Here is a 25182-nt window from a genome sequence, read left to right on the forward strand (position 1 = left end):
ACAGCCAATTTTTGTGTCACTCTTGTGCCCCTGTGCTGCTGGACTCCCATGGAGCAATAACAGACTTTCCCCCAGCCCTCCTTTCTGGGTGTTTACAGTGGAAGGTTGGTGTGTGGCCACCACCTCTGCTGGCTTTTCCCTCTCTCCTTCAAAAACAACAAAACAAAGCTGTCTGTAATTAAATACAGCAAGCAGTATTAATGCTCTGTACACACAGATGTCTCTGCTTAAAAGCATTTTTCCACCTGATTTTGTATGCTTCCTACTCCCATCTCTAAAATATTCTTTTGTTTCCACAGGGCTTGCTTTGTGTGCTGTTCCGTGTTCAACACAGGAAACATGGCACAGTAGGGCCAGAGAGGTGCTCAGCTTTAAATAAAAGTAAATTGTAAATAAAAATGTATGAAACACAACCATGAAACCACAGGAGCTGAACACATGATGGCCAGCAGCTGAGTATTTCTGTCATAGAGCTTTCTTTAAATTTTGCCTGCTAATACTTCTTTGCAGGTTGGCTTTTACATTTTTATTACTTTTGTTGAAAGTTTCTGCGGCAAGGAACGCTCCCTGTTGCAAACATTGTGGAAGGAAGATCAGAAGCAAAGCTGTTGCAGAAAGCTCAGGATGTGATGAAGGTAACAGACAGAGCAGGTTCAGGGGGCTGATACTAAGAGCCAGGTGAAATAAAAAGTAAAGAACTTGAATTGTTTGGCCATACCAACCCCATGGAACACTCCAGGCTGGGGCAGAGGGGATGGAAAGGCCCTGGGGGTGCTGGGCAGCAGCAGCTGGACACGAGCCAGGTGTGCCCAGGTGGGCAGGAGGCCGATGGCACCTGGCCTGTCCCAGCCACGGGTGCCCAGCAGGAGCAGGACAGTGACATCCCCCTGGCTGGGCACTGTGAGGCCACTGCTCCAGCGCTGTGTTCGGTTCTGAGTCCTTCAGAAAGGACTCTGAGGGGCTGGAGTGTGTGCAGGGCAGGGCAGGGAGCTGGGGAAGGGAATGGAGCCCCAGGAGCAGCTGAGGGAGCTAGGGAAGGAGCTCAGCCTGGAGAAAAGGAGGCTCAGGGGGACCTTGTGTCTCTGCGCAACTCCCTGACAGGAGGGTGGGAGTCGGGGTCTGCTCCCTAGCAACCACTGATAGGACAGGAGAGGTTCAGGTTGGATACTAGGAAGAATTTTGCCACGAAAAACGTTGTTAAACATTTAAAGGCGCTGCCCAGGGAGGTGGCGGAGCCCCCATCCCTGGCGGTGTCACTCAGCGCTCCGGGCCGGCTGACAAGGTGGGGATCACTCACAGGCCGGGCTCCATTCTCTCAGAAGTCTTTTCCAGCTCCGATGGTTCCGTGATTCCCCTGGGCCGAGGCGCGCTGCCCTCAGGCGCCCCGCCGCTCCCCAGCCCGTGCGGAACTACAGCTCCCGGCCGGCACCGCTCGCCGGCCCGCCGGGGGATGCCGGGCGCCGTAGTTGCAGGCGCCTGCTGAAAGTTACCCGCGGCATCGGCGGCAGGCCCTTGCCGGAGCTCCCCGGCGTGGCTCAGCGCCGTGCCGGCCGCGGCAGCCCGCGGGGAGCGGCCCGGGATGGATGCGACGGACGCGCTGGATGTGCGGGCGGCCGCGGGGCCCGGCGCCCCGGGGTAAGGGCGCTGTGCGCGGCGAGGGCGCGGCCGCGGGGCGAGGCCGGAGCCCGGCGCGGGGAAAGGCCGGAGCTGTCCCCTCAAGCACCGCCCGGGACGGGCCCCCCGAGGCGGGGCAGGGCGGCCGGGTGTTCCCGCTGCCCTCACGGGGATCTCCTCCTCCTTCCCCGCGCTGCTCGGGGGCTCTGGGGAAGGTTGGGCGTGGGGAGCTGGCGAGGCTCGGGGGGCTGCCGGGGGGGTGTGGGAGCCTTCGCCGCTCCTCTCCGGCCCCTCCCCGGCTCCATTGCCAGGTCCAGGTGGTGCCGGGGGTGTTTTGTTCCCCGCAGCCTCTGCTCCCATCTCTGCCGGAGATGGTCCCTGCTCTGCCGTGCTCCTCCCTCCGGCCCCAGCCACCCGCAGGAGCGCACCTGCCCCAGCCCTGAACTGAACAGATCCTCCTGCTTCGATCTCTGAGAGAGCAAATGTGGAGGGTGATAATCCCCGAAGGGTTAAAAGGTTTGCATCCGTGCCTTGGTTCGGCCGTTCCCGGTCCGATGGATTGTGGATTTCATTCACAGACTGAGGCAGGCAGGGCCATAAATATCCGCCGTGACTTCCACCGCGTGGTCTGAGCAGCTCAAACCCCATCTGCCTCAGTTCCAGGATATTTTTTGGGGAAGATCAGGGCGGGAAAGCCAAATCTTCAGTGTGGAGACAGGACACAGGAATTGGGGTGATGTTGAACACCCACTGCTTTTCTTGGTGCTGGCCCCAGCCAAGGGCTGGCTGCACGTGGTGGGATAGCCCAGCACTTCCATGTTTCAGACTTCCCACAACATCCAGGCCCTGACTCTGGTCCTTGGCATCCTCACCTGCACTCTCCCATCGTAACATGCATAAAAAAAGATCTCCACTCAGTTTTCAGGTTAAAATTTTCAATGGTTCTTAATTCAGCCCCAATGCAGTATAAAATAGAAAATTCCACTTCAGTTCATTTTTCATTTTTATTCCACTTTCTAATGATAATTTTTCATTAAGCATCTAATCACATCCTAGCGTTTCTCATCAGCAAGGCTCAAGGTGCTTTACAAAAGAGGGAAAAATATGATTATTCCAATTATCCTTATTAAGGCTTAGGTTTTGGGCAGCTTCTGCAGATAATACAGGCCATAAATAATTAAAAGTACAATTTAATTAGGAGAAATCCCTAGCTGTAAACTGAAGTACCACACTGAAGAAGGCAGTGTCCAAAGGCATGGCCTTTTAACCTAATCTCCCTGATCAGATCAGTATCCCATTAACCCACAAATCTCCCCTCTGCTGACCTGTCTGCCCCAAGGACAGGTAATTCCATGTGCAGGATCCACGGGAGGGAGTCTCTATTGAAATTCCTTGTAATTTGAATAAAGGTCTTGTGTTTACCAAAATATCCAGCCAGAGCTGAGCAGGGTTGGGCACAGAACTGATGGAGTATTTTAGCAGAAATAGGGTTTGGAAATAAGAAGCATTGCTCAAACTGGAGTCCAGAAGATACAAAAAAAGGTTGTGACATGGATCCACTTCATCCACAACATAAATCTGACCTGAAACTTGCCATGAGCTCTGTGTCAAATTTCATCAAAGTTGGACATGGGCTTTCCTGTTTGGGAATTTAGTTTGCTTGTGCTAAAATGTGTCTGTGTATCCCGACACCTGCGTGTCCTGCTGGGGCTGGCTCCATCAGGATTACTGTTTATCCACATAATTCAGCAGCAGGACGATGTGGATGAAATCCTTGTTCTCATTCCAAGCACCTGCTGTCACATCTGAGTTACTCTGTGGGAATGTTTTTGCTCTGATCTGTGCTTGTACCCAGTGCTCAGCTATGACCTAATTGCAACCTTCTCGTTAGGCAGAGAAATTTCTGAGTTTGGCTTTGCAGTTCACCTTCTCAGCAAGTAAATCTCTGCTCTGTAACACCATCTACCATCATTTTGGCCCAGTGTTTATGAGGCACCATGAGGCTGATGAGGGCAGTGTGTGTCTCTGTAACAGCTTCTCCCACTGTAGCATTGCAGTGTCTAACTCAGAGCAGGTGTAGGCCGTGTTGTCAATGGAAATTCCTGAGTCTGGTGATCTCTAGCAGCATTCTTACCACTGAAGGGACTGCACCTGTGTTAGTCTGGTGTTGTGTAATTTCCTTGTAAGCTGGTGATGTAAGAGCAGCTACAAATAAAGCTGAAAAAGCCAGGACTGCCTTTCTGCCTGAGCCGGCTTAATCTTGGCCAAGTTGGTGTAATTTTCAAATGTAAATCAAAGGGATGCTGATTGCAAGTTACACTGAAATGAGTCCCAAAATCCCTTAGGGTCTTGGACAGACCTGTATCTTGATATATGTGTGCTGTGATTTCTTCATTTGTATCATGTTAACTGTAGGTCAGGCTCCTTGCTGGAAGCTCTGAGTACTGAGGCGTGGCTGGAGCTCCCAGTAGTGCTGGTGGTACTGGGAGTGTGCTGCACCTGGCAGAGAAGGACCTGCAGCAATGAGGAAACTGGCGAGTGCAGACATTTTGAGCAGCAGAATGAGGCAGGGTGAGAGGGAAAACCAGAAAAGTCAGGAATAAAAAGTAAACCACCAGCAGGGTTGTAGGGGATGATGGATTCCCTAAGAACATTCTCGTGTGCTGCTTAGGAGAGGGACAAGAGAAGAGCCTTCCTAGAGAAGTGCATTTCCACACACACCATGAAGCCTTTGGTTTCTTCCCTTGCACATTTGTAGAGCACTCACATCTTTCTTTCCCTTCCTCCAGGAGACATTGCATTTTCTTTCATTTACCAGTGTTTGGAAGGAGATGAGGCACTGTTGGGCTCCCTTATTAAATTAATCTGTTTGGGAGTTCCACATAAATCCCTGAATTTCCCAGTCCTGATAGAAGGAGGTGTTTGTGGAGTCAAACACGAGGTAGAGGTTCCTGCACAGGGAGGGTTTGATGCTGTCCCAGTCCTGAGCCTGTGACTCTTGATCCTGCCTTGCTTTGAAGTCTAAAGCTCAGGAGTCTGCATTAATGATCAAGGGCCAGAGCTGAATACGGAATTCCCGTGGCACAAAGGTAAAGGTGTGGGTAGGAATGTGGGAAGAGAATATTTAAGAGCAGTCTGGTATGTATAGTTAATAATATTAAAAAAGTAATCATGTTAATTTCCTATAGGTTCTCAGGGCTTTGAGCATCTTCTCATTCCTTGTACATCACTGGGCTCTGGCTGGATCCTGTCATGTCCACAATATTAAATTCCTTGAAGAATAGAAAACTTCAGGTTTGAAAACTTCTGTCCTTCTCTGCAGTGGAAAACTTGCTCTGCCCTCTTAGGCAGGAATGTCTGTTCCTCATGCAGTGTTTCAGAGCTGTGCTTGGCATTTGGCTGTCACTCTGTCCCACTCTGCCAAGTGTCAGTGATCCCTGAATGCTTGAAAAGTTCCTTGGGACTCTCAGCAGATGTGAAGCTCTTCTGAATTCGAGATTTGTCAGGAGCAGAATGCGTTAGAACAATTATTCCTGACTTTGACTTAGGACTGTTAAAACTCACTTATTTTTACCACAGAGTGTGTTCTTTTTAGTGCTCTGAGCTGTTTCTCTAATACAAGAGCTGTTCTTCCCAATTTTTACTTCATAAAGGAAAATAGTCCAGAGGTCTGTGTATCTACATACATAATAATACAGATATACTACACGTAATATACAGATATATAGAGCATTGTGAAGTCTAGTGTATTTTTTTTTTTTTTTGTGAACACAGGATTTCTTTATGTATTTAATACTGTAGTGTAAATGAATATTTATGGAGGTGTCTGAGGTTTTTGGGTCAGTTGTGGCAGGTAAAAATTTGATCCAAGTCCCAGGAGAAAAACCCCACCTCTGACATTGCATTCCCTTCTTGTCCCCAGGGAATTAAAAAGACAAAATATTTGAAGCCATTGAAGGTTTGCTAAGAAGGAGTAGGATGTCTTTCCTCAGCCACATTCAAAACTGAAGAACAAAAAGCTACCTTGAAAAATGGCCTTTGGGAAGCAGATGGCAGAAGCCAAAGAAACTTGAGCCCTTTGCGAATGAATACTCTGTCCTTAACATTGTCTCTTTTGTTTCCCACACTTCCATGAGCTGCACATGGATTCAATTTGCCGATTTTTAACCCTTCTCCCCGGTGTCTGGTCCGAGCACAGTTTGGGAGCTGGGACAGCTGGCACTGAGGTGCTTGGCTTGGGGTTTATTTTTGCTGCCTCTTTGTCCCTGTGCAAGCCCTGGCTCAGGTGTGTAAGACAATCCAGGAGACACGGCTTGGGTGCATCCTGGGGAGAGGGAATCAAAGCTTTTCCAGCTTCCTGGCAAAGGGTGGGACGGAGACAGGGCTGGGAGCAGGTTTGCTTTGATGAAAACACAGCCGCGTTCCCACTGTGGCTCCCGTCGGGGAAGGTGTTGGAGCTGTGCTAGGACTTTGTCAAGGAGAGCTGTTTTTCTTGGCATAGCCCAAGAATTGATGGAAAGTCAGGGTGGAGCCAAGGGATTTGGCATCATGGGAATTTCTCACACCAGCTTGTCTTTGTGTGGCAGCACCACAGAAGTGCTTTCTGCTGAGAGAAGCATTTACATCAGATGTTTATTTGAGACAGTGAAATTTATTCCAGTGAGTGATGATTGCCCAGAGTAACTGCAGTTCTTAGTAATGACTGCATTGTTTCCAAAGGAATTGCTAGCTTCTAGAGTTGCTGTTTGCCAGATTTTTAGGGATCTAATCAATCATCAATTTAAAACAAAAATGGCATTTCTTATCAAGTGCTTTCATCCCTCATTTTTCTCTCCATATCTGTTGAACAAAGATCACCAGCAGAGAGTGCTGGTGCTCTTCCAGAATGGGGCAGCAGCTTCTGAAATTGATTGTAAAATCTAATCAGACTTCATTCCATAATTCTATTTTTAGTTCTTCATTTACATGAAAATGAAATGTTAATCAATTACCTGTAACTTGATATCTTGCTCTTGTAGCTTACTGCAAGGGAAAGACTGTTTTTAGGAGCACATCCATGTATTCATAAAAATTCTAACTGGCACGTTTTGGAGCAGTTATTTAAGAGAAATTAATCTATTTGGTTTCAATATGTTTTTTGTACCTAGCATTTTTTTTCTCCTTTCATTTCTTTGATTTCATGTTCAGAATAAGCTGGTTACTCTTCAGTGCAGCTCCTGCAGTTAGCAGAGCTCTTGCGTGCACATGGCACTCAGTGTTTCACTGAGACCATGGCTTTACCCTTCCCAGCCAGAGATTGCTGTTGGTTGGGCCTCTTTCGTTGCTCACTTTTGAGTCTGCTTCTGACACCAGCATTAAAAATGAGTTGCAAGAGCTTTAAATCCAAGATCACCCCCTTTTCCCCCATCCCCGTGGTATTTGTCAATGCAGCTGCACCATTTTAAGGCCAGGAGGCCTTGAAGAGGTTGGGCTTTTTGGTATCAAATCAGCCATGGTTGTCCCCTCTTAGGCTTTATGGTCATTGAAATGTCAGGATTTGCAAGTCTGGTTTTTGCTGCAGAACCTGCTGTACATCTTGTTCACTTGTAATTTCACACAATCCTCGGTCCTTGACAGCAAACAAATACTGTGCTGAAGTTCAGTGCCTCCATGCCTTACTCTTACAGTTCACTCTGGTCCAAATCCACTGGAAGCTGAGGGAATCTTTCAATTAATTCCAGCAGATTTTAAAGACACATCTCTTTTTAAACAGACTCGAGAGGTAAGAGTGCAGAGAAGCAAGGGAGTGGTCAACTTTCCTGCATCAAGGAATGATGTAGGAAATTATATTAACATATAATAGACATGAGTTAAAGACTTACAGGTCCATCTCTGGGAGAAGAACAGTGCTTTGTAAGGAAATCACTTTATCCAGACCAACCTTATTTTGCCCAAACTACATTTAACTGTAGGGCTCTGAGGTGTGAATGTGTTTAGGGCGAAGCTGAAACATTTGTTTTTCCATGGTTGGCAGTTGTTTACCACTCTCCTGGATACACGGCTCTCTTCTGCGTTTCTGCACAGACAGGGGCCAAGGTTCAGCAGTTAGAATAATTCTCCTTACAGGTGGTACCTGATCAATCACCTCACGAGTGACATGTCACTGCTGACCTCTATATTACATTTCACTGTGGTAAGCTGTTCCTTTTCTCCCCCTTCCTTGCAGGCCTCTCCTTCACCCCAGGAACCACGCTGCACTTGAGTTACAATCCATTAGAGGCACCTCCCGGACTGACAGACTTTTAAAACCCTTAACACACAGCAGCATGAAAAATCTTAGATGAGCTGGGGCTGTGTTAGAGTGTAAATCACAGCAGAGACAGGACATGAAGTTGGCTTTGCAGAGGTTTCTGTATCAGTTACTCCCCTCCCAGAAGTTATGTGGTCATCAAAGTTTTATTGTGTAGAATTGGTAAAATAATACACTTGTGTAGAAAGACACAGCAGTTGCTTAGTGAAGGCTAGAGGAATAAGATGTGTAACTGTTCCTGCTCGTGTGTTTTGAGAAGTAGAATTTCTCTAGCAATTCCACGCATGTTAAGTCTGATGGTGGTAATTTCTGGCGGTCTTGATCTGTGAATAGCTGTTCTTGCCATCTTGGTGAACAATAGCTCATGTGATTCATGCCTCAATCTCTCATCTGTCTGATTCTGTTTCCTCTCAGAAATGGTAGTTGCTCCAGCCATACCCACCAGCAGGACCTGAGGGCTCCTTTCAGGCCTTGTTACAGCTCAGGGCTGGATGTGGCAGCAACACCACATCTTCTGCATATGACTTAAAGATGTCCATGGCCACCCTGAAGGTGCTGGGGACTAAAGCCAGGTGGTGAAAGAGCAGCAAAAGCTGCAGTGCTGCACGTCCGAGCTCACTGGACATGTGCGCAGCAAGGCAGGGCCTCTGCAAGTGCACACTCAACTCTCAGCCTGACTTTGCACCAGCCACTCGACCTTCTGGTGCCTTGGTGCTTTCTCCACACCTTTCTTGTGATTTTTACAAGTTTTTGAAATCTTTTGGTCTTGTTTTGATCTGTATCCCCAAACGCGTTGGTTCGCTCACTTCCTTTTCTTCAATGAGTATCTGTCAAACTGACCTGGAAGTGTCCAAGGCCAGGTTGGATGGAGCTTGGAGCAACCTGGGACAGTGAGAGGTGTCCCTGCCCATGGCAGGGGGGTGGAATGAGATGAGCTTTAAAGTCCTTTCAAACCCAAACCATTCTGGGATTCTGACTTTGGCTTCTATGACATGAAATACACTCTCCCTTTTCAGAAATTCCTGTTCCTTGCTCCCGCTCACATTCCTGGCAAATGTCCTCAGCTCCTCTTCTTAGTTTTTTTTTTTTTACAGTTTCTTTGTATTATTGTCTGTTTACTGTAGGGTCATTATTTTGCCCAATAATGTATTTTATAGACAAAGAACCCCTCACTTGGGTGGGGACGTTCTGTCTGGCCCAAGGAGCTAAGTGGCATTTCTGAGCCCTGCTAACTCTTTATTTTTATGTGCTAGAAGAAAAGCTCAGTTAAACTGGCCCGAGATCAGAGATGCACGGAAATGAATTCAGGCCCCTGTGCAGTGTGCTGAGTGGATGCTGAGCTGAGCTGTGGTGTGTCTGTACAGGAGGGATCATATCAGCAGCTTCCTGAGCTCCAGCTGCTGCGGACAAAGGGCGGCGGAGTCACAGCCGTTCCTGGAGGGAGGAACTTTAAGATGGAGGAATTTGAAAGAATGTGAAGGACAACCTCTTAAAAAAATTGTAGGTGGAGCAAGTCCAGGTTTTCCTAAGCCCGTGGTTTATTCTCCTACTTTGAATTAGTTGCCGTTGTAGCGCTTATCTTTTGTTCTCTTTAGCACAAGCACTGTGACCTTTGTGTGATTGCAAAAATTGGCCCGAGCACGCTGGAACAGTTATTAGGAACCCCTTTCTTGTGCTGTTTCCTGAATTCCCACATTGTGGCGTGATGTGTGTATGGAAACTGCTCGCTTCCTCCGCTGGCAGCCGTTCAGATGTGTGCTGGAGCTCCTGAGCAGCGGGCTGGGCGGGGAGCTGGGTGAAGGGAGGATACAGGGGGAGAGTATTTTAAGGAAGAGAGTTTGGATTTCACGCAGCTTTGTTCTTTTGCAGTCCCCATAAGGCTGGTATCTGCGGTGGTGTGGGTTGAACATGAGCAGTGCTCCTGGAATAGGCAGCAGAGGAGCCGAGGTTAGCACGCTTCGGGCAAAGCTCGCTGCTCCCCAGTGCCTGCGTGAAGCAATAGTTGTGCTTTCCTGATGGCTCTGCCTCCTCTCCTTGCTCCCATATTTTCTTTGAGCTTGTGGGAGGGAGACAGGATGTGTGACTGAAGCACAGTTTATAACTCTTTCCCTCGCTCTAGCTGTGCATTTCCCTTACAACGCTGCCCCACAGCATCCAGCCAAATGTGGCTTTCAAGTAGCTGCTTCTCCACTGCCTTTTTTTTTTTTTTCCCCTTTGGCGTTTCAGAATGTAAGGTTATGGGATGTTAATGAGCTGTTTACATGTGTTTCTGCGTTTCTTCCATTAAAACGTTCCAGTGAATGAATGTTGGTTATGAAGGGGGAAGGAAAAAATAAGATGTTTATAGATGCTGCATTTGGGATTTCTGTAATTCGACTTCCTGAATTTTTGTCCAAGTCTTTCTTTTCAGTGTTAAGGTTTGTAATTATTAATCCTTTGGGAAAGGATTTATTTGCTCAGAGTGATTAAAAGGTAAATGGCTGAATCGTGCCATCTGTCCTCCCGTGAAGGCCAATTTCACAATGCAAGGGTTTGACATGTGTCCAGTTTTTGCATTTTCAGGGTGGTTTGTTTTTTTTTTTTTGGAAACTGGTGGCATTTTAGGCCCAGAGTTTACCAAATTGGTACTGCCTAGTGGGCTTCATATTTGCATGGACAGGCCTTTATGTATTAAATCAGTTGTGGACACACTGTGACAGCTGCATTCAGATTTTTGTTTTGCTCCATTTTGAAATTACGAGGTAATGACCAGGAGCCAAGTGGAGGCTGTCACTGGGAGATTGTCCTTCTCAGGAGCTCAGGACAGGAATGGCCTCACTGGGGGAGGATTCCAGTGCTCCCTATGCAAAAGCTGGAGGAGGAGGTGCATTGTGAGAAAGGCAGGGTACAATTGTTTGTACACAAATAAGTCCCTACCGAAGGACCAGTTTGTTATCTCTTGCCCTTGTTTAGACTGGGGATTTGCCCTGATTACAGGGATGGGCTGAGGAGAAGTTGGTGTTGCTTAGCCCATTTCAGAACAAGAGCTTTACCTCTGTGATGCAGACTGGTTCCACTGCAGAGCTGTCTGTGTTACTGCCATTACTAATCCTCTATTAGATCTTCCAAAACAAGACTGCCTTAAGTCTTTCTTTTTAGCAGCATTTTGGGATCCTTTTACAGGCTTTTGAATGGACAAAGGTAATGGCTCCATGCTTTGATGTAAAGGTTGTGGAATGTTTAAAGCTAAACTGTTTTAGGAGTTGAAATTCCAGGCTGTGATTCCTGGCACTAAAGCCTTCAGCAAAAGCCACCTCTGAATGTGGCCACCATCTTTTATCATGTGATAAAATGCTGAAACACAGCAAAATCAGAGTTGTGTTTGGGGAGAACTGAAGTGTCTTCAGTCTCATCTTTCCACACTGACCATTATTTCCAGCTGTGGCAGAGCAGTAGAGGTCTGTGGATATTTCCTATTCGGACAGCCTAAGCTTTGGAAGATCACCCAAAGTACATTTCGGTTTTAAGCAGAACATTATATGCAGGGATCTCCTTTAATACCCTGCCTATAGGCAATTAGTCATGATCAGTTCTTGCCTCGCCTTCATTTATTTTCAGCATTTGGCCAGCAAAAAGGGGGGTGAGTCCTGTGCTGGTGTACATTGCTGTAAACCCACTTCAGTCCAGTGGCTTGGCAGGTTGGTTTTGATGGGGCTGACTCCTGTAGGTGCTTCCACAGCTGCCCAGGTGGCTCCTCCTGCAGAGGGACCAGGGCTGTCCTGGGGGACACCGGGCGCAGCATCAGCAGCCAGGCCAGGGAGGAGCTTGTCCTGCTGTGCTCTGCACTGGGGCGTCCTCACCTCGAATGTTTAGAGTTTTGGACACCACAATATAAAAAAAATATTGAGCTTTTAGAAGAGTTTACAAAGGAGAGGTCTAGATGGAAACTCTTATGAGAATGGCTGAGGTCACTTGGTGTGTTCAGCCTGGAGGAGACCTTATTGTGGTCTTCAGCATCCTCCCGAGGGGCAGTGGAGGGGCAGCTCCGATCTCTCTCTGTGAGCAGGGACCGGAGCCAAGGAACGGCTGGAGCTGTGTCAGGGGAGGCTTAGGTTGGGCATTTGGGAAAGGTTCTTCCCGCGGTGCGTGCTGGGCACTGCCCATGCTCCCCAGGGAACGGGCACAGCCCCAGGGCTGCTCCGGGAGCCTTTGGACACCGCTCCGGGCACAGGGTGCGGTTGTTGGGGTGCGTGTGCGGGGCCAGGATCCGCAGCGCCTGCCGCGCCACTCGGTGTGTCGGTGTGTCGGTGTGTCGGTGTGTCGGTGTGTCGGTGTGTCGGTGTGTCGGGGTGTCGGTGTGTCGGAGTGTCGGGGTGTCGGTGTGTCGGTGTGTCGGTGTGTCGGGGTGTCGGGGTGTCGGTGTGTCGGTGTGTCGGGGTGTCGGGGTGTCGGTGTGTCGGGGTGTCAGTGTGTCGGTGTGTCGGTGTGTCGGTGTGTCGGTGTGTCGGTGTGTCGGGGTGTCGGTGTGTCGGAGTGTCGGGGTGTCGGTGTGTCGGTGTGTCGGTGTGTCGGGGTGTCGGGGTGTCGGTGTGTCGGTGTGTCGGGGTGTCGGGGTGTCGGTGTGTCGGGGTGTCAGTGTGTCGGGGTGCCGGGGTGTCGGGGTGTCAGTGTGTCGGGGTGCCGGGGTGTCGGTGTGTCGGTGTGTCGGCGTGTCGGCGTGTCGGCGTGTCGGGGTGCCGGGGTGTCGGGGTGTCGGGGTGTCGGTGTGTCGGGGTGTCGGGGTGTCGGTGTGTCGGGGTGTCGGTGTGTCGGGGTGTCGGGGTGTCGGGGTGCCGGTGTGTCGGTGTGTCGGGGTGTCGGGGTGTCGGGGTGTCGGTGTGTCGGTGTGTCGGAGTGTCGGTGTGTCGGTGTGTCGGTGTGTCGGTGTGTCGGTGTGTCGGCGTGTCGGCGTGTCGGCGTGTCGGTGTGTCGGGGTGTCGGGGTGTCGGGGTGTCGGTGTGTCGGGGTGTCGGGGTGTCGGTGTGTCGGGGTGTCGGTGTGTCGGGGTGTCGGGGTGTCGGGGTGCCGGTGTGTCGGTGTGTCGGGGTGTCGGGGTGTCGGGGTGTCGGTGTGTCGGGGTGTCGGGGTGTCGGGGTGTCGGCGTGTCGGCGTGTCGGGGTGTCGGGGTGTCGGGGTGTCGGTGTGTCGGGGTGCCGGGGTGTCGGTGTGTCGGTGTGTCGGCGTGTCGGCGTGTCGGCGTGTCGGGGTGTCGGGGTGTCGGTGTGTCGGCGTGTCGGGGTGTCGGGGTGTCGGGGTGTCGGTGTGTCGGTGTGTCGGGGTGCCGGGGTGTCGGTGTGTCGGTGTGTCGGCGTGTCGGCGTGTCGGCGTGTCGGTGTGTCGGGGTGTCGGGGTGTCGGGGTGTCGGTGTGTCGGGGTGTCGGGGTGTCGGTGTGTCGGGGTGTCGGTGTGTCGGGGTGTCGGGGTGTCGGGGTGCCGGTGTGTCGGTGTGTCGGGGTGTCGGGGTGTCGGGGTGTCGGTGTGTCGGGGTGTCGGGGTGTCGGGGTGTCGGGGTGTCGGTGTGTCGGGGTGTCGGGGTGTCGGGGTGTCGGGGTGTCGGTGTGCCGGTGTGCCGGTGTGCCGGTGTGTCGGGGTGTCGGGGTGTCGGTGTGTCGGGGTGTCGGTGTGTCCGCGCACAATAGCGGCGGGCGGAGCGGAGCGGGGCGGGGGCGGTGCCGCGGCCGGGGCGGGCCCGGGGGCGGTGGCGCTTCCTGCCCGCCCCGGCCCAGCGCGTCCCGCGGGCCGCCCGCGCCCACAGCAGCGGAAGGAGGCGGAGGAGGGAGCTGTGCCGAGCCGTGCTGTGCCGAGCCGAGCCGAGCCGAGCCGCCGCGCTGCGCTCCGTGCCGCCCAGCCCGCCCGCCCGCCGCCGCGCACAGGTAACCGCGGAGCAGCAGGCAGCGCAGCCCAGCCCGCCCGGGCGCGATGCCTCGGGCCGCCCTTCGCTGCCGGGGCCGCGGGCGCTGCCACTGCCCCGAGCGGCGCTGCCACTGACAGCCGAGCTGCCGCCGCCGGGACGCGGACTTTCCCCTCTTTGTGTTTATCCTGCCGCTCTCGAGGTACCGCTATCCTCCTCCCAGCGACCGCGGGCAGGTCCCGGCTGACTCTGGGATTTTTTTTTTTTTTTTTTTTTTTACCCCCTTCCAGCTCGATTGCCCGTTCTGAAAGTATATTTATTTTTAATAAAAGTCGAGCCACAAATCCAGTTCGTATCACATTCGTCGTTCCGTGGAGTCCGGTTTATTTCTGCGGTTCAAAAAAGTTTACTCCCCCTCCTCCAGTTTTATTGACACTGAGGATGAAGAAGGATTTGCAAATGAAAGCGCCTTGAAATACAGCATCTTTTGGAGAGAGCTCTGCAATTCTCCAGCCCGTTAAATCTCGAATTCCACCCTTTGCCCCTGCTGAATCCTCTGTTCTGCCCTTTACTCTCTGGGGTAAAAAACTAAACAACAACAACAAAAACCCGAGGGGAGAAAGAATACCTTTGGCAGCAGGGAAGCTTTGTGTGACTGACCCAACGAGCTACAAGTGTCCAGTTTCTGAAAAGAAGAAAACCCTTTTGTCTTCAGCAGATCAGTAGGTAAGTGATGTGCTCATGCTGCAAGAGACTCTGCATTCTTTCTTCAGCCTTAACCTGGGAGTTAGAATGCCTCTCTTCTCTGTCAGCTTTTGTCCATCACTTCTCTCTCCTGTAAAGCTTACTTCTCATCTTGCAAAATTCTTGCCAAAAAAAAAAAAAAAAGCTTATCCACCTATTTCACCAGTGGTAGTAAATTGCCAAAATGAAGAGTGATGTACTTGTGTGTAATTGGATTGAGTAAAACTCGGTGGAAGTCGCTGAAGTGGGTTTGTGTCAGGCTGTGTTTGAAAGTGGCCGTTTCTTGTGGTGCTCTTTTCTTTGGCGAAAATAATTGCAGTCATTGTGCTTGTAATCCACGTGTTGAGATTGTCTTTGCTGGTCGTGCTGCACAGAGGAGCATGTATGTGCATTTATGTATCACACGTGCAAACAGGGCTGCCACGATCGGCTGATTTCCTTGGTTCACCCTGGAATTTGTTTTACATTAAGTGCTTTACTGCTGTGTCACAAGGTGTAAAAGTGTTGCACCCATAATTAACACGCTTTAACAGATTATTGAACATGGTCAGGAGCATGCTTGGCACAGTGCAGAGTGAATATGAGGGGATGTTTTCTTTGTTTTGAGATTTTTTTTTTCCCTGAAGTATGACCGAAAACGCAGCAGGGACATGTGCACATAATAACTGGATGGAGGCCCAGTCTCTGTGCAGGGAAACATATTTTGCAGAATACTCCTTTCTGTAGGGGCCAAGTGCTGAGTGTGTCCTGGTTTACAAGTGATAATACCGCAGGGAATGTCTCATTTTCCGTCTCCCCCAGCTCTGTACCCACATTCCTCCTTCCCCTCCTTCCTTCTTTGCTACCAGCCATTTCTGCACGGGAAGGACCTGTGGAATTTTGTGTAGCTGGCAGTGGGACTCCTTGTGTCAGGGAAGATTGTATTGTTCTCTGGAATCACACAGCATCCCCCAGCAGGAGGAACTGCCTGTGCATGTGGTGAAACCAGCCTTGACATTGAGCTCTTCCCTCCCTGCGTGGGTTTTTCCTGTGGATGATGCAGGAAATGCTACATATTGCTCTGTCCTGCTCCCTGTTCCTCTTTCTTTTTTAGGGTTTTTTTTTCCCCCTTCCTCTTCCCTGGAAGGGTTTTTTTGGGGAAAGAAAGTAGAGTAGGTGGGGCAGCAAGTCAGGGTGCTCAGAGCTGCTGGACCCTGGGAGAACTGGGGGTGCCTCAGTCTCTGCTGAGGTGCAGCAGCCAGTGGGGCACCTTGCGAGGGGACTGCCAGGATCCATCCCGGGACAGAGGACAGGGTCTTGGTTTTGGCTGCTGTCTCACATTTTTCTGCTTGACTGTTTCAGGGCACTGAGCCTTTTCTAGCAGGTCGGGGTGGGACACACAAGAACTGTGTTCTCGAGCTTTCCCTACGCCCTCGTGCTGCTCCCGTGCGAGTGATGGGCAGCATCACGTCAGTTTTTCAGGGCTGCTGTGAAAACATGAACCCTACCATCGAGACCATGACCCTGTTAAATCTCTGGGTCAGACTTTCACCAGGGTTACCTCAGTGACTGCTCCTCTGAGGGAGCAGGATCATGAGTTGACCCTGGAAAAATTTGTGCCGTAGCTGAAGTTGCAGGTTCATCTGGGACACCTGGTCTCCCTCTCTTTTACTTCCAAGGCACTTATTTGCAACATAACCCCATCCTTCAAAGATTCCTGGGAGCCACAGAGACAGCACAGAATGAATTATTTTTCTCAAGGAAAGGTTGGGGTTTCCAGCTGGAGGGAATGGGGTGCCTGCTCATCCCACAAGCTCTTTGCCTTTTGGATCCTGGAGGTGTTTGCAGGCAGCGCTGGCTGCCCTGGAGAGGGGGCTGGAGGCAGAAGGGAGCTGGGCAGTGTGGAGTGGGCAGAATGGGCCATGTGGTGGGACATGGGGTTGGAGTTTGCCATGACACTGATTTAAAATGTGCTGATACCGTGGTTCATCATCCTGCCTGTCCCTGGTGACACACCACATCGGATCGTGCCATAAACGTGGGACAACGGAAGCGTTCCCCTTTCCCCAAGCACACTTTGGACTAATGCTTTGTAACAGAGAATGCCACAGCTGGGCCACAAGGTTTTCATATGCCTGTGATACAAATGTATAAAAATTCTTTGTGGCCTCTAATACAGCTCAAAGGGCAGCTGATTTAGACGTGCCTGAGTGTTGAGGTCAGGAGATCACATTCCATAGGTTACTAGATGAAAGTGCTTCAAGAGGGCATAGCATAAATATTTGATTCATATGGAGGGGATTGGTGCAAATCCTTTTGTTCCTTCCCCAAAGATGTTCTGGAGGAAAAGCACTGTTAGGGGGGGAAAAAACCCCCAAAAAACAGCCAACCAACCGAACAACAGAAAACTTGTAACTTCTTTGTGCTAGAGGAAGTTGGATGGTAACATTGTGTATTATTGCCGAATTCCACTAAAATTCTTCTCATGGGAGACACCGTCTTGGAGAACACTGAAGGGAACTAATGTTTTTAAGTGTAAAATGACTCATAATGCATGGGCTCTTGAGGTTGGGTTTAACATTGTATGCAAACATTGCCAGCTGGTGGGGATCTTTAGGGATAAATAAGAACTATATTTGTACAAGAAGGCTTGAATGATGCATTTCAGATGCATCCTGATTAGCATAAGCCATTCACTTTGCAAAAGAATAGCCAGAGTCCCAGAAGTGGAGATAATTTAATAGTTCTCTTGTTCTCTTTAGTCTGCCTTGCATCAGCAGACTGACCAATCTTTTTTGTTTATTTAGAAATAAGGTTGCGTTTCTTTGCTGCCACATTTTCCTCACCATGACAGTGAAACTGAGAACTTGCATCCCCCAGCTTCTCAGAGCATAAATGATTCTCCCACTTTTAGCCCTTCCTTTTGTTTTCAGTTGAGTGTAATGTGATTTGTTTTTTTTTTTTTGGTGGTTATTTTGATAGAACAACTTGCACCATTTAATTCTTCCTAGGGCTCAGCACAATGCTGCCTTGCTCCATAGCTGGGCTCACTGTCACTGCAATGAACAAACAGCTCAAGTAAAATTTGAGCTCATTAAAGCTTAATTTTCTTAGTGTAGAGCAAAATTTGAGCTTGGTTTAGATTGTTGTATTAATGGTTATTAACACAGGAATAGGTGTTCAGTTTTAGAAGTATCAACAGTCCAAGAGTGTGTTAGTGTATAAACACTTTTGACAGTGGAAGAATTTGTCTGTTTAAACCCCTTGTGGGGCAGAACTCCTTGTGCACTTGCTTCATTCTTACTGGTGGCTTTTAAAGAGCTGCAGAGCTCTGACCTGCAGGGAAGACAAAACCCAATATAAAAAAGTTTTTACATGTTCAGAGTAAATGCATTAAACTAAAATGTGGCTCCAAACACCTGTAAATGATGAGATTCTGTGTTTGATGCAGAGTGTGTTGTGTGCTGGGTTCTGTTGTGAATTAAAAAGAAAACGATGACCTTGTTCTTGGCAAAAGGTTCTCGGATTAATGGATGTTCCCACTTTGGGCTGAAGTGTAAATGCTTTCAGAATAAAGTAAGATGCCTGTTTTCCCCCATCTGGCTGTTGTTGCACATTCCCACATTTCAAGGCATTTTCAGACACTGACTTTTGAAGAAGTCCTCTCAAAGGGTTCCTAATCAAAGCAGCCTTGTGGATTTTTTTGTTCCCTCCTTGCTATTGTGGACAATATAGTGGGAGTGGAATGTCCTTGGTTGCCAGTGTTTGCTGCCAGGTACCCCCCTTCCATGGAGACCAAGTGTTTATAAAGTGTGAGAACAGCCATTCTTGGGGATTGGCAATAAGGTCCAGGGCTCTCTTTCTCCTCTTCTGTCCACAGAAATACAAGAGAGGACTTGGTTCCTCATGGAAGTGTTCCAAACTGCCTGTTGCTGGGGTTGTACACTTGCAGGAAGCACTGGAGGATTTGTCAAAGTGATTTAGTCCATTGTGTTGAATCTGGGTCACAACCCATTTCTCTAAGCTCATTCCTTTCAGGAATTCTCTGCCTTTCTTACTTTCTGATGAGGAGTTACCTTCTAGGTTAGACTTCCACGTACCCTGGTGCCTGATCTTCTCTCTGCATGTGCCCCATATGTGGCAGCAGCATCATACTGTAGACTTAAATCATTGTCTTTTATGAAAGAGCAGGCACATACCTGCCCTGTGAGTCCAGTTTGGCTGCAGGAGTTGTTAAACCCCTTGGGACAGGAGAGAGTGTATTCCCAAACAGCTCTGGAATGCAGTGCTGGCCACAGGAGGACTTCATGCTGCAGCCTCCATGGTCATACCTTCAGCCTTTGCAAAAGCATTTGGTTCATGCTTTGGACAGATCTGATACTGGAATTGTGTCCATGTGAAAGGAAGGGGCTGTATGGAGAGCTCTAAAGTCAGCAAATATCCAAATCTTGCATATTACCTGCCTCTCCAGAGTCGCATTGAAATGTTGTCTTCAGGACTGGAAAAGGATCCAGCTACTTTGGGGAAAAATAGTGTGAAGTTGTTCCTAGGAGCAATGAATTTTTAAATATACAATTTAATCTTTTCTTACTCGCCTACTAGGCCTGTAAGTGAAAGGAGTTTTTCATGGTTGATGGAATTTGTGTTTACATGGACACTTGGATGTAATTTTTAAAGTAAGAATAGATTACAAACTTACACGAGTATAAATGACCGTTCAGGGCAAACCATTTGATGTCAGCATGAGCTCAGTGCATGAGGAGTGAATAGGAATAAAAAACTAAATATGAATTAAAAAAAAAAACCAAAAAACCAAAACCACCCTGAGAACCGAATCCAAAGGCATGTGGAAACAAACTTCTCAAAGCTTTAAAATCTTGTCTTAGCAGAGTGGAGGAGCGTGTGTTGGAGCATCCCTCGTGGTGGTTGTTGGATGTGTCTCCCCTCGTCGTGGGGCTCGGCTGGCCCTGGAGCAGCACGGCTCCCTCCTGTTCCCAAGAGCTGAGAGTCTCCTCTCCTCCTGGCAGGCACTCTGCATTCTTGGTCCTGCACAAGGGCTTCAGAGATAAATGCTGCCATTCAGACACGCTGCTTTTTTACTTTCTCGTCCTCTCTGAGAATGACTCTTGTCTGGTTTGGTTGTGTCTCAGCTTAAAATAACTTTTTTTTTTTTTTTTTAAATACTAAATATTTGAAATTCCTTGGGAGTTTGGAGAGGTCTTTGGTCATTTTCCTTGGTAACTACTGTTGGGCTATATGAGGTTCATCAGTGTTGGTCACAGTATAGAACCAGACTTTGTGTAAAGGACAAAAAAAGTTCATTGATCGAATAAAATTGGTTTTTAAAGGCTTATTTGTATCATCAAAGCACTTACAGTGTCTAATAGTAGACCAAAATGTTGAAGAGCAGTTCTCTTATATGAATGTTTATGAATTAAGCCAGTTTTGGATTTTATTTAATGAATTAATTAGCATTTGTAAGACCTTTGTCTAAGAGTTGTGTCACAGTAATATTTTCTTTAAAATGTTTTGTGTCTCTGCACAACTTGGTTTTTTTTTGAAAGAATTACTTAATATATTAGGATTATTTACTGTAACCCTCAAGGAAACTAATTCCACATTTCAGTGACTTTGTTCCCATCAGGGTTTGGTGGACTTTTCCTGCTGTTCTAATTTGGGTGATTCTGTGTTCAGCTGAAACAAATTTGATTGCTTCATACTGGGGCTAGCCCGTCTAGTTGTGGGGCTTGGGAAAACACATCTTCCTTGTTTTCCCATTGTCTTTTTGAAAAGAGACAAAGCTGAAACCTCCTCTGTGTTTCTGGAGAGCCAGAACTTAAAACCAGTGTGAGATGGCATCCCTGCCTGTGCTGGAATGAGATGGGTTTTAGTGTTCCTTCCAACCCAAACCAGTCTGGGATCCTGGGACAGCCTGTGGAGGTGCACAAGGAGGTGGCAAGCTGGAATTTTCTGGAGTCATCACAGCTGAGTGCTGATATTTGTATTGGGTAAAAAAACAATATTGGAACACTTTTTTCTGTAGAATGATGAAGGTTGAGGAGACCAAGAGGCATTACGTAGCGTGTTCCACCCTTCCTTTGGGTAAGATCAGGGATCTGTGGAGAGCAGGCAGAGAAGAGCACTCACTCCAAAGTTACATGAGAAAGGGCAGCTTTTGCTCTTGTCCAGTTGGGATTGGGTGTGGAGCACTTGGATTGTCTTTAAAAAAGAAAAAGTTGTAAAAAAAGCTTAGTCCCCTGGGGGGAAGAGTGGATTTAGCATGTGCTGAAAGCCCGGGGGGGTTCTGATTTGGGAGAGGAGGGCTGGCAATAGGAGCTGTGTGTGGGACGCTGCTGGCCCCATGCCCTGCTGCCCGGGGGGGTTGAAGGCAGCTTCCACGGGGCAGTCCCAAAAGGCAGGGATGGAGGTCAGGGCCCAGGGTGCTGCTGGGGGAGGCAAACTGCAGGATGTGTTCCCTTGGGAGTCCCAGGACAGCAGCTTTTCCTGCCTGGAGAGGCTCCGGCGCCGCATTCCTCGGGCAGGGGAGAGCTGAGTGCATTTCCTGCACAAGCCCCGCTGGCATTGACTGAGCTCTGAGGGGGAGCAGCAAAGGTTAATCACCTTGGATTCGAGCTCAAGGAGCCCTGTGTTACCTCTGGTTTCTGTGCACTCAGTGAAGTTCATTTCCTTCATTAGGGCTCTAAATCTTTATTTCTCTGCAGCTGCTGAGGATCCTTTGCAGAAGTATCTTCTCCAGCTGTAGAAAACTCTCCAAAGGTTCCTCTGCCTTCTGCTTGCACAAGTCCTGGGGTGCCAACATCCTTGGTCCATTTAGGCAGGATCTGTGCTTGCTGCTCCTGTTACTGCAGAAAATCTTCTAGTAGTGATGGAGTTTATATAACAAGGCAGAAGTTGTGCTGGTGTGGTTTACACGAGGTTTCCTAAGCAGTACACCTAAAACCAATTATTTCCTACTGTAACTGCGTCTGGTTTAGAGTGGTTACTGGAATACTTGCATTGAAAGAAATCAATTCCCTGAGTGACATAGTTGTGGCAACAAAAGGCATCAATGTAAGCCAGGACTTAGCCAGTCACCGCTGTGCTAAAATGAGGGGAGTGATATCTTCCTCCCAGAGTGGTGGTGAGGCTCAATTAAACATCTTATAGGTAATTAAGGGTTTTTTACAAGGTGCACATGAGAAGCCCAGGTGGTTATGATAAAAGAACAACACCAAAACCACTCTTATAACATCCTTGCTGTCTAAAAATGCAGTGGGCTGGTTCTTCTGTAGGGTTTTCTTTTTAATTCCTATTTTTAACCCATGGTGCCCACTGAGATCTCTTGGTGGTGTTGGGCTATCCCAGTGCTGCGCTGGGTTTGTGCCTGTCCTTGGGCCACAGCATCTCTGGCTGATAATGAGCAATTTATCTGTATTTTAGCTGTTTCTTTTCCTAAAGGAAACAAAAAGCAGGCCTTAGACCACAGGAGGGGCCATTCCTGCCTGCTTTCTGTGGTCAGTCCCCTTAAATTCTGTGAAACTGCATTCTGAAATAAGAAGAGCTCCTCCATATGGGGGCTTAAAATAGTTTAAATTGTGGGATTCCTAGAAAAGCCAGAAAATTCCATGCTGAAGTTAGGCCATAGTGGTTTTCTTCTCTGCATCCTCCTCCACCTATGCTTTTTTATTTGTGTCAACTTACGATATAAATGTTCAGGATGTCACAACTGACATGTGAGGAAAAACTACCTTAAGGTGGCACAAAATGGATATATCAGTTTGGGGATCGTATTTCCATTGTTTTCAGGACTGCTTTTAGGTTCGAATTTTGACTTTATTTTTAATGTAGATGGTGATTCCAATTTTTTTTTTTTTTTTTTTTAATCTCAGCAGCAATTAAAAGAGTCTGATCCTATCTGTAGGGACAAATGATGCACTGTCAACATTTTGCTCCCTTCTGATAATGCACATGAAACTGGTTTGCGTGTTTGAAGATTACATTTTACTCTCACATGGTTTTCATTATCTGAGAGCCCCGAGGAGAGGCCTGGACTAAATCAGGGAAGGAATGGAGAAACCACACAATGCAATGAAACTGGTGCTGAGGCATAGTTGGGATAGTTGTGGGACAGGGGCTGCTGACGACAGAAGCAGGGCGCTGCCTGAGTGCCAGCAGCAGCGAGAAGTGGAGCGTTCGCAAAAACACAAAACAAAGCTTGATGCTGAATTAAAACTGCGGCTTGGGCTTGCAGCGCTTCCCCAGTTCTGCATGATTACTGGAAATCGCTGGAGTTGGAGGCAGATGGATCTTGCTCGCTCTGTGCTGGGAGGCAGCTCTCTGAAATGAGACCTGGTGAGGTTAAAGCTGCGAGAGCTTGAGCTGCTTTCAGCGAGGAGACGTCTAAAAGGTGAGATCTTGGCCTTTCTGGAGCTGGTAGCAGAGCTTCCATTTTCTGTGCTGGAATTTGTGTTTCATTAATTATGCAGAAATGGCAGTACCTGCCCCTGAAGGGCTGTGACTCTGCAGATGCGGTGAGCACTGTTAGGTAGTGCTGCACAGCAGTGTAAGTAATGGAGCGGTGTGATCTCTTCATGTAGAAATAGTCTCAATAAAAACAGCTGGTTTTCCTATTAGGCTGGTATATTCAGAATAAATCCTCCTGCCCCGGTGAGTTTTAAAATTTTATGGAGGAACTTGAAATTCCATAGCATTCTTCTCAAAATGCTTAAAAGCCACGACACATTCCTATTTATACCAGGCTTTGTAAATGTTTGTTTTTTTTTTTTTTTTTCCTTTGTAATATAAAGCCTAAATTATGTTGGTGAAGATTATAGAACTTCCCTGTGAAGAAACTGATACCTTTTAGTGAGGGGAGCAGTAATTCAAAGGTCAAGTAAGGTCGCAGTTTTTTCCCTTGAGATGTCATTTAGAGGGGATCTTCCCATGTTGATGTCTTGACTTATTTATCTCCAGCCAGGCAAAGCAACTTGCTGCCTTTTCTTCAGGCCTGCCAGGCTTCCCTGGGCCTGGTCCCAGTGACAGCAATGTTTGAGGGGCAGGGTTAGGGACAATCTAATCCTTGCTCAGGTAAACTCAGTTTGGTTGGAGAGTTGTTAAAACCGGGACCAGTCTTTGGTTGTTCTGTTGCTGTAGCACGATGATCTAATACAATGGGTATGCATCTTATTTGCCCCCCTCCGGGTGACATTGTTCTTGTTTTTCGTTAAAAGAAGGAAGTTTTTCTTGTTTGCCCGGTGACTCTGCCCTTCTGGAATGAAGATGAGTAATGCTGGCAGCGCTCCATGCACCTGCTCGGTGCCACCCTCACCTGAGCCACGGGCAGCAGATGGAGGCAGGCAGGGCTGAAGGGGAGCCGGGGAGGTGTTGATGGTTGGAGTCTGGAACCTCCTCGTGCTTAGGAGCAGGTGCTAAAGCGCTCTCACAGTGCTGAGACTTGCTGAGTGCTGCCTTGCAGGTCTGGGTGTTGGTGCCAGACGTTGGGAACCTTTGTTCTCCAGCGCTGTCCTGGTTTGTATTCGCTCCCTTTCTCCTCCTTCTCCTCAATAACTCCCACTGTTCATTAAATAATTAGGGACTTTGCCTCTGGTGCTCCCAGCCACTCCAAAGTGAGCGTTTGTGCAGAGCAGCCACAGTTCCAATGGTCCTGGAGACACAGGTTGAGTGAATTCTGTGGGATCAGGGATCATCCTGCTGGGGTTTGTGTGGGCCATGGAGCAGCGGAGTGTTTCCATTACCCAGGGGTGACTCAGCGTGGGAGTATTGCCCAGGCACCTCACAGCTGGTCCTTTCCATGCTCTTTGCTGTCCCCTCCTCTATTACAGACTGCAGGTCTGTCTGAAGGACCTAAAAAAGAACCTGCACCTCAAAAAACAGCCTAAAACTTCATCTACCTGGTAGCATCCCATCCCCTGCTGCCAGCCAGGATGGGCAGTATCACGAGCACATCCTTTAAGAAAAACCACACAATTCCTTTACGGAATTTGCTGCTGGAATTTGAAGTCTGTCACTGCATTGTTTCAGGTGTGAGCAGACACAAAACTTAGGAGTAAAACTGAAAGTGCTTAACTGTACTGAGCCCTGGTGAGGTGGTGAACCTGTTCCCATCCCACCTGATGCGTTAGCTAATTAGCTCCTTGGCTAAGCAGTAATTCTGGGCAAGCATGCACAGGCTGTCCTCACAGGGACTCTTGCATTCCTTTTTGTTTCACAAGCTAAAGAAAGATGCTTCTCTTTGCTTCTGAGGTTATTATTGCTCCATGCAGGTTAATTGAGCTATAGCATTAGAGCCACTCATCAAACAGCGGTGAGTCACTCACTTGTCTAAGCTTGTTTATTTTTATAATGCTGGAAAATATTTGCATGCTGTACAGAAATGTGCTGCCTTGGTTCCCTACAGCCTGGCAGTATTATCATTTTAAATTCTTCATTAATCTTCCTTGCTCACGAGGGACTGGCAAGGTTCCTCTGCATAATTACATGATGTTTAAGACAGAAGCCTCAGCTACTGGGTTTTTACACAATGCCCTGCAAACACGAGGCTTTTCTTCCTTAAATAGTACCTACACGACTCCCCTTTTGTGCCCATTCTTGAGCTCAGCATGGCGAAGCATTATTTGCAATTCCTGTGTTAGTTCTGCCCATTCTAGGTTCTGATGTTTCCTCAAGA

The 25182-nt window shown here is 48.5% G+C and overlaps 1 protein-coding gene across 4 annotated transcripts in view; it reads left to right on the forward strand.

Annotated features, from left to right (window-relative positions):
• Positions 1-1551: 1551 nt before the first annotated feature.
• Positions 1552-25182, forward strand: part of AMOT (angiomotin) — a 57630-nt gene continuing 33999 nt past the window's right edge. For 2 of the 4 annotated variants that reach the window (XM_040083951.1, XM_058423220.1), the window contains exon 1: positions 13878-14498. The gene's annotated coding sequence lies outside the window, so the exon portion shown is untranslated. Of the gene's footprint in view, positions 1636-13877; positions 14499-22481; positions 22903-25182 lie in introns of those variants that run through there. The other 2 variants (XM_040083954.2, XM_040083953.2) reach the window with 2 other exon arrangements.

The sequence above is a fragment of the Hirundo rustica genome, chromosome 21, assembly GCF_015227805.2.
Source record: "Hirundo rustica isolate bHirRus1 chromosome 21, bHirRus1.pri.v3, whole genome shotgun sequence".
Classification (NCBI taxonomy): Eukaryota; Metazoa; Chordata; class Aves; order Passeriformes; family Hirundinidae; genus Hirundo; species Hirundo rustica.